We start from the raw sequence: 10,218 nt of genomic DNA on the forward strand, positions 1-10,218 counted from the left end.
TGTGTGTGTCATATATAGTTTATTTTATTTTTTGCTTTGTATTTCAACTCTCCGTATTTTGATATACATTACGTTTGTACAGTTACCGTTTCTATTAGTACATTGTTATGTTAAAACGTTTGGGGAAATATAAATTAAATAACACAACTGTACCAACAACATGACGCTGTCAATGTTTTGGAAGAACAACGAATTAAAAAGGGAGAGAACTCCCTCAAATGAGGGGAATTTCAATCATTCTTATATGATGGCAGACTTGGTGTCTTGAAAGCCAAAGTTAATGCCGTTATGAAGGCTAAAACTTACGATGTTTAGGTAACTTTCTCAGACTTTATCGTTTGATATAAAATGCTTTAAAAATCCATTTTTAAACAAGAATAATGATAGTAGATAATATTATTGAGAAAGACGTGCAATAGCGGTCACCGATGTATTAGTCTGCTATAAATTAACAGTTTCACTTCGTTGTTCTCCGTATGGACACACTACCTCAGAATATTGTAATACGTGTTTTGAGTGGAAAGCCTTTGTTAATCTGATATTCTTGTTTTCGTGAAGCAGATTTTCAATGCTGTATCGCAAAGAGCAGACCCGAACAATAGATACATTAATTAGTAACAAGCTTAACTGTTTCTGAATGATTAAGGTCACCACGCAATCTAGAATGGCATAGATGTGAAATGGACGTCTCATGGTGTTCGGACTGCATTTTTTCATTATTCTCTTACTATACAATTGCACAGATGTTTTAAAACGCACTAATTACTCTTACACTCGCCTGTTTGTTTGGAACCGCCTAGCAACAATCACCGCGGATGTGACGTCACACCAAAGAAGAGCGTTCATTTTTTGTTACAGGAGGAGAACAAGCGTTTCCCGGCCTGTCCCAGCTTGAGTCTGTGTTTCTTAATGACAGGCACTGTGTGGATTGAATGAACTTGCAGCCGGAGCCAGCTAGAGGCACGGGCCTCGGTGCAAATTATACTAATAATTCTTCATTTAGGTCCTTTTACAATTTGCTTTCCCGCAAAATAAAACGCTTTGCATCCTTCGTTGTGTGCAGATAGTTCTCAAAAATAAACCCCGAAACCAGAAACCTCTGTTCTGGTGTATTTAGATGCATTTGACTTTTGCATTTGAAGCCAGTGGGATACTTGAAGGTTTATTTCAGACAGTGCCCGATTGGCAAGCAGCTAGTGGGGTTGAGGGTTGTGTCGAGTTCAGGGCTGCGATTTGCAAGGAGACTCCCAACTGGCCAAACACATTAATAGAATTCAAATGCATATTCATGAGTATAAATCAGAAGACAGCCAAACAGCCAATCAAATCGACTGGTCAAACCTCGAGCTAAAATAGAACCATTTTCCTCGCCTCTGGGATTGGCTGTCGCTCCAGCTGGTCGTCAGTGATTCGTTGGTTGTCTTGTGTGGGCGGAGACATGTTTAAACGTGAGCGCGGGTGATGTTCTAATAGCTGCGTGTGACGGTTGGACATTATTTTAAGACATATTTGGGATGGACTCCTAAGTCCTGAACAACGAGGAGAACTCCGAGAGAGAGATGGATTATCCACGTTGTATTTAGGCGATAGTAATATTATATATAGAATAATAGATGGGTCTCTTCAGTGAGTTACAGGAAAACAGTTATATCTCGGGTTTCTGTTACAGTTTATAAAAATATCTGTCACACAAACTCCAGGTGGAATTGTTTTCCTGTGACTCACTGAAGAGGCCCATCTATTAATTTTTATAATCCACGGGTGCCCTTGTGATGCTAATATTAAAGAAGACGAGGTTCAGCAGTACAGTTGTTTTTTTTAAAAACCTTGTTTCAGTGCTGTACAGACGTTCTGTGTCGTTATCCTTTAGTGCTTCAGCTGTATTTGGATGATTGCCTTTACCTTGTTTTAATTTCCCGTTCCTCTCCAGTTTCGTTGAGATACAAATGTGTCAGTTTACATCATATTTTTTAAACGTATTCTCATTTTGTTGATCATTAATGAACATTTCTGTGTTGTCGTGTGATTGAAAACGAAACATTTTGTGTTTGAATTGAAAGCGACGGTCTAGAGTAGTCGAATGGGTCAAAGTTCAAGTATATTTTCCTCTAGAGAGGACTCATCACTTCTTGATGTCACTACTGTGGTTTTATGCCTTTTTTGAATGGCTCAGGATGCAAATATAGCCTTCATCCATGTATTATACAGTAATGACACACAGATTGACTGGTGAATGCAACATGAAGAGTTTACAGAGAGATATTCTGCCTGGGAGCAGGAAAGTGGCCCCAAACGTATATTTCTGCAAACATGTTGACTTCTATTTAATTTCCCATTTATGTATCGCCTATATCATATAGATCTGAAAATACTTCATTTTAGACCACTCCTCAATCATTGTAGCTAACCACATTTAGACATTATACAAATATGCTCATTACACGCATTACTTTGCACATTATTAATCATCCTTTGTGGTTACAAACACACCGTTATTTGTACTAAAGGGAACCAAAGTTAGGCGGAACTAATGTGCGGGAAGCAGGGGGAGTGTAATTCCTGTGACTCACACAGGAAAATCATGCTGTTTACCCAAATTTGCAGAATCTGAGAGAGAGAGATTGCAGCTACATTTTATTTACTAGATAATAACGGTAGGGTATAATTTTTTCTTTCTTTTAATTGTGTGCTTGCTCGATGTGTGTTTCTTAAGGTGCCCTGCTTTGGCTGTTGACGTCACGAATCGATCTGTCCATTAGGAATTGGAGACATGTCCCACAACCGTCCAATTCAAAGGGGATTTAAAAAAAAAAAAAAAAAACAGATGCAATACTTTTCACTATTAGAGAATGATGGTTTAAATGTAAGTGTCGGGATTATAAAATATACATGCAGTAAAATGAGTTATTTACCAATGTTCTGCTGAGTGGAGGCGGCGTGCAGATGTACTGTAATGCTTGTAATAGCAGCGCATTTCAAAGCGTTAATACTGTGACGAAGGCATTGTTCACAATGTTAATAACCAACAAAAAATATACCGCAGTTATCTTCACACCACGGTATAATGTCATTTTTAAAATACATTTTAAAAACGACGATTTTAAATAAGTACAGTGGTAAACTAATATTTTTATTTTAAAAATAAGGTGTTTTACTTTTAGCAGTAAGCTTTCGAGTGCACTTACTATAGTTACGTTTTTCCTACAAAGCTTATTGACAAAATCTAAATATTTTGAATTTGAATTACGAGTTTGTCTCCTGTGCTGAACGCCAGGCAGTTTAAACAGCAAAGGTAAAGTTCTGAAGTCGGAAAAAAAAAATAATAATTTTGGGACGGTATTTCGAAAAACAAAAATGATATATTTGGTTAATGCTATGTGTCCGGAAGACATACCTCTTGAATTATTATCCTGTCAGGTGTCAGCTTTATGTTCTATTTATTTCGGGAATAACAACGTTTGACTTGAGCTGCTATTTGGCATCCTTTGTTTTGTAGTTCATTCACTGGGGTAAAGTAAGACCTACACAACATATGCTTTAATCCTCAGATATTTCTCTATTTTTGTGTTAAGGTATTTTTTGTAAAGTCACACACAAGGGCCACGCCCCCTGCTGCTAGCATCTCTACCTGCGTTCACATTAATATAATGGCTTTTATTACTTTGAAAACAAACAAATATTTAAATTATAAGAACATAAAGTTTACAAACGAGAGGAGGCCATTCAGCCCCTCTTGCTAGTTTGGTTGTTAGTAGCTTATTGATCCCAGAATCTCATCAAGCAGCTTCTTGAAGGATCCCAGGGTGTCAGCTTCAACAACATTACTGGGGAGTTGGTTCCAGACCCTCACAATTCTGTGTGTCAAAAAGTGCCTCCTATTTTCTGTTCTGAATGCCCCTTTATCTAATCTCCATTTGTGACCCCTGGTCCTTGTTTTTTTTTTCAGGTCAAAAAAGCCCCCTGGGTCGACATTGTCTATACCTTTTAGGATTTTGAATGTTTGAATCAGATCGCCGCGTAGTCTTCTTTGTTCAAGACTGAATAGATTCAATTCTTTTAGCCTGTCTGCATACGACATGCCTTTTATAAGTGAATATCTGAACATGAAAATGCAGTGATCGTCCCAGCACTAATGAATACATACCATCTTTTTTATTTAAACATTTATGTTAATTCAAGAGTGTTTACTTCATAAAGTGCCACCAAATTTATTAATAAAACGAAACAAAAATGCTAATGTTACCTGGAAAGTTAACTCTTTTCTATCTATTCAACTACGTTTTTTTTACAATAGCAACGCCATGGGAACGGATGGATGGATGTACCCTTCTTATTCCTCCATTTATTATTATTATTATTATTATTATTATTATTATTATTATTATTATTATTATTATTATTATTATTATTATTATTATTTATTTCTTAGCAGACACCCTTATCCAGGGTGGCTTACAATTGTTACAAGATATCACATTATTTTTTACATACAATTACCCATTTATACAGTTGGGTTTGGATTGTGGTTTTCGTTCATATCAGAACAAAAACCATAAAGTTCAAAGCATATTGTTCAAAATCGATACTTCCCATTGCATGTATGTATGGTGAATATGTGCAATATATACAAAGACATTGTAAAATCCTGAATTATGTTTTTTTATTCCAGTACAGGGCTGCTGAAAACCAACTAGCTTACCTTGGTTTAAACCCAGCAGTAAAGATGCAGGCTGTCAACATAAAACAGGAAGTTTTAGAACCTGTCCACATTAAGGAGGAGCCTGCTGACCTAGAACCTGTGCAGTTTGCAAAGGATATCAGTGAACTGGGATTAATCCATTTTAAAGAGGAGACCCCAGAAGCTGTATTAAGTAACAGCATGGGTCCCAATACTGAAGAGGAGACTGAGATGGGTCCCACTCCATTTAAACACCCCATCCAAATACATCCCTCCTTACAATCAAGAAATGGTTCGACAGTGAATCCAGTATCTGATAACCATTCACAAACTGCTGGCAACTTCCATCAGTGTGCTGAATGTGGAAAGTGTTTCAGTCTCTTAAAATCGCTCAAACGGCACTTACGAACTCACACGGACGGGAAGCCGTATCGCTGTATAGAATGTGGGAAGAATTTCAAGAAGATAAACGACCTTAAAAAGCATCTGGGAAGTCACACTGGAGCGAAACCGCATTCCTGTACGGAGTGTGGGAAGAGCTTTAGGGATTTCTACAATCTTAAAATCCACCAGAGAATTCACACGGGAGAGAAACCGCTACGCTGTCCAGATTGTGGGAAGAGTTTCCGACATTTAAATAGCTTTAAAATTCACCAGCAAGTTCATACGGGAGAGAAACCGTTTCACTGTACGGAATGTGGGAAGAATTTTAATCTGTTAGGAAACCTTAACGAGTTCATAAATAAAACTGGAATGTAAATAATAATAATAATAATAATAATTTGTCCCTTGACTTTTTGTGGTGGATTTGTTGTCTGTGTTACCCCACCCTCTGCTTAACCCTGTAATGCTTAGCCACTCTGCTGTAGTATTATCTTTGAAATCCAGCCTCACAGTCCAGTATTTTTCATATGCAGTACATTGTGTTGCCAGACATGAACAAAAAAAGTAGCTTTTCTCATTGGGCATTGGCCATTAAAAAATACATATCTGAAAGGACTGTTTTAAAATAAGTAGGCTTCCATTTAGATGTATTGGCTTTGTTGGTACAGTACTATAATTTCAACATTAGTATTTTAATTCAGGACGATAGGATTCTGAAAATATCACTTGCCAAAATTAAAGAGACGACATGTTAACTGTAATACAGGACATACTTTGAAATCCGGTACATACTGTAGCAGTGTGTAAAATTCCTCGTTAAGGACCCAACAGCAAAATAAATTCAAAATGTTATCCAGAATTTAAAACAGTATCCCAAGTCAGTATTCGAAATTGCAGAATATATTGCTCGATAAGGCCCTGAGGAGTTTGAATACATTTGCACCCGACTCTAAGTGCTGCAGGTAATACTGTTGGAACAGAAGAGACTCATTGGATCCAGTGTCCTTCTGAAAGTCAGCTGGCCTGGTCTCTATGACAACCAGGGCCCCTTTCTTGAGTTAATGATAACTGTGCTGCGCCTTCAAAAATATATATACCCAGAATGAGAAAGGGAGACTAGTTTGGTAACCATAACAACACGGATAAATTTGAGGCCCACTAAAGAGCTGCTAATTCAAGAATAATAAGAAGAACATAAGAAAGTTTACAAACGAGAGGAGGCCATTCAGCCCATCTTGCTCGTTTGGTAGCTTATTGATCCCAGAATCCCATCAAGCAGCTTCTTGAAGGATCCAGGGTGTCAGCTTCAACAACATTACCAGAGAGTTGGTTCCAGACCCTCACAATTCTCTGTGTAAAAACGTGCCTCCTATTTTCTGTTCTGAATGCCCCTTTATCTAATCTCCATTTGTGACCCCTGGTCCTTGTTTCTTTTTTCAGGTCGAAAAAGTCCCCTTTTAAACCCAGGATAATTCTGGTTGCTGTTAGAAATATAATTTAATTAACAGAGAAGAGAAACAAACCAAGCTAACAACTATGTAGCCTAAATAGAATTTTTCTATTTTTTGCAATCAACTGCGGGTTCTGTTGGATTCACGGCACTGATAGCGTTTTAAAACGCGCTCTAAATTATCACAACAGCGCGGACCATGGGTCAAACCAATGTTTGTGTAGGGTGCGGTGTATCTTTTTTTATTATCAATGTCGGCCTTCTGGAGTCGTCTGAATGCCTTTCCACTTTTTATTTAATTTTAAACAGTAACCGTAACAAAACATTGAATCATATTGCAAATACAAAGAAAAATGGATGGACCAAACACACATCGTCCCGTCTCACCCCCCACCAAAGAGCGGGTGGCACTGTCCTCTCTGCCCTACGGGTTACGTGGATATGCATACAGGCGTATTTGTGGTTTTTTTTGCACTGCGGTTGCCTTTAATGTATTTTTCTGCACATATTACTCGTTTGTATATGATGTAGAATATGTGTTTATAAAATCTAGCACCATTACGTACAATACTCTTTCAAATAAACGTGTTATGATTTTGAATGCGCGCTTCTTAAGAACGCTATTATTGTCATTGCTCGCGACCCGGCACCTCTTTCTTTACACATTAAGCTCTGCGAACCAGGACAGTCTAGTGATAAGACAAATTAGTGAAACGTCTGATCACAGTGCCCCATAACTAATATAATCAACCTTATTTCTCAATTTTAAAAAATAATTACGTGTGTCCAGTGCACGAGAATACGAAAGAATGCAGAAACGCAATTGGCTAGGGACTTTCCAGCTCGTGAGCGCCCGCGCGGTTTATGTAAATATCACTCAGCCCGCTCAAATTAGTAAATCGGTGTTGCTCTATTAAGCGGAAGGCTTTTGCAATAAAAATAATAAACGTTTAAGAAAAATAAGAGAAAAGTTTCAAGGTAAGAAGCTTGATAAAAAAAATATATATGTATATTGTGTTGGATACTATATTGTAACGTAAAACTTAAACAGAAGATGCGTCTGTATATTTAATTTAATTTGCTGCAGTATTTTGAGGTGTTAAATTGTCTTATTTTTTTTAATAAAACGTGTTTGGTTCTTTTGTGCATCTCAGCAATGTAACAGAAAAGGAGATTAACGAATGAAGCTTTCTCTTCAGTCACTTCAAACAGGTTCGTCTGAAGTTCAGACAGGCTACTTGTGGTTTGTGTGCTTTTTATTAATCCACTTTAAAATTGTGTTTTAATATTTTTTTTTAGTTTTAGAGGATGTTCTAAAGCATTTTTTTCCAGTCTGAAAACATTTTGTTCCCTAAGATTTATTCATAATGTGAAAGTCCTTCCTTTACCAAGATGGTGGATGTACTGTGACATCATGCCAAGTGGCAGCCGTGACCTCTGACCTCTGACCTCTAGTATTATGTTAGATTTACTTTGACTGATCACTTCATGTGCAGCAGGTATTGGGCACAGGTGGATGCCTAACGCATGTGGCAGAGGAAAGTAATTCAGTTGTAAGAGCCTTGTTTAAGTGTAGTGCCAGCAGTGAATATATATTCTGGAAAATGAAGACAAAACTACATTTACAGATTAGTGTTTTACAATCTAGCCACAGTGTGCCAATGTCATATGACTGTAGGTTTATTAATTATACAAGTATAGTGCATTCCAATTAATTACATACATGCTTACATATTCCTGTTAACTGTTACTGAAGAGAAGCACATTTCTTATAAAAATACAAACAGTAGATGCCTGTGAATTACATATCCCTGTGTGCCTCACAGTTCAATGCATTTGCCTACAATAAGGAACATGCTTTTTCAAATCTACTTCTATGCTGATTTTAAAGAGGTATTAAAGGCAATTGTAAATGTTTTTTTTGGGGGGGTGGGGGGTGGGATCTGTCACTGTTATCACAGTCATGTCCTGAGAAGCTTACAGAGCTGTGGACTGTGGTTAACTGTGTTTTGTGTTTCATTAACATACATCTTTGTTGATTGAAGGCAATCAGCTTTGATTCCTGCCTCTAACCTAACTACAGCCCTGTGTTAATGCGACAATAGCGAATGCCTGCAATACTAGTTAAACTGTATTGTTTGCTAGAGCTCTATTAAAATGAATCTGATATTTTAATGCATTTCACTATGGCCAGCTTGTAATTTACAAAAAGTGAGAGGGGGGAGGGGTCCAGCTGATTACACTGTGCTTGCAGGGGGCTCTAGAAACGAAAGCCCTCGTTCAGCGTATGTTGATGTTCAGTTTTCATATAGAAGCTTGTTGTCTACGACTCTTTCAGTCAAACCAAGTAGTGTAGGAATTTGCTTGTTTCGTTCAAGACGTTTTTCAAACCAAGTAAGCTTATTTGTGTATAAAAAAACGACAATAGAGTCACAGTCCTTTTTGAGAATGGATGAAACTGTGACAAGAATTGTAAGAAAACGCATTGGACAGCAAAACGTTTCATGACATTTTTAACTTTCACAGCTGAAGAGATGCCAGGGCTGTGCCTCGTCAAGCCCAGAGGTGCTGGCACAAATTAAGCACTGGATCTAATTAATGGTACATTTTAATTAGTTTTAAATAACACTTTATCAAATTACTTTAGTGAGGAAACATGGCTTAAAACGCCATAAAAAGCGCAGTACCTCAGCCTGTATGCATAATTTAATATTTATTCCATTTGACCGCGTTTCCAGAGACCTCTAGTGGTTAAAATGCGACATGGCAGGGAATATCTACCTTGAATGATTTTATTACAGTATTTAAATATACATATATTTTCTAGCTGCAATTAAAAGCTACTGGAGATCCATAAAAATAAGGGGAAAATAAGCAAATGTGGAGTAGAAGACAGCTCGAGGAGGAGAAAGTGAGATTTGCAAGTGGTTTTACTGTTACACAGCTGCAATGAGGATAGATGTTTAACACAGTCTGATGGGCATACAAATATTTAACCTGTATTATGATTTTTTTTGTTTTTTAAAGATATTTAAAATATCTTAATTAAAACAATTGTATTAACTGTCGGGTAACAAACAAATCAGTTTAAGAATTAGGAATATGTTGTCTTGTTATAGAGCTTTATGATGTCAAAGTTTCGCTGACTATTACTAGTCTTTCAATAATTCAAATGCTATGATTTTAAGCAAAAAATGATACTAATAATTAAATCTCTTTGTGCTTTTTCTTTTTTTAAACTACAATGTCACCTGCATGCCCTCACTACCAGCAATCTAACTGGTCGTTTATCTATCTATCTCTCTATCTATCTATTTCTATCTCTCTATATCCATCTATCTCTATCTCCATCTCTCTATCTATCTATCTATCTCTATCTAATGTTCAGTGTGAAAAGTAGGACATGTTTTGTTAATTTGCAAGGGTTCAGCATTAAAAAGGACACAGAAAAGATTGTATTTACTAAACAAAGCTGTAAGAATAGAAGTAATTCAAATCAATATACTTTTTTTCTTTTTCTTAAAAGGCTTGCAGAACTAAAATCCTAACCCTTAACATTACTACAAAAAGCTGAATTAACCTTCAGCGCTGATGGTTCGAGAATCAAAACATCAATTTATAGTATTTCGGTTTGTACAACAGAAAATGAGCTTGCAGGACATATTCAAACGTTCAGGTATACGAAGGTTTGCAGAAAAAAAGTGTA

General features: G+C 36.9%; 1 long non-coding RNA gene across 1 annotated transcript; it reads left to right on the top strand.

The window, feature by feature from the left end:
• The first annotated feature begins 2,529 nt into the window (after positions 1-2,529).
• LOC131723302 (uncharacterized) lies at positions 2,530-7,358 on the top strand. The gene is made up of 2 exons (XR_009320218.1): positions 2,530-2,654; positions 4,670-7,358. It is a non-coding gene; the product is annotated as an uncharacterized LOC131723302 (long non-coding RNA).
• The last annotated feature ends 2,860 nt before the right edge of the window (positions 7,359-10,218 follow it).

The sequence above is a fragment of the Acipenser ruthenus genome, chromosome 54, assembly GCF_902713425.1.
Source record: "Acipenser ruthenus chromosome 54, fAciRut3.2 maternal haplotype, whole genome shotgun sequence".
NCBI lineage: Eukaryota > Metazoa > Chordata > Actinopteri > Acipenseriformes > Acipenseridae > Acipenser > Acipenser ruthenus.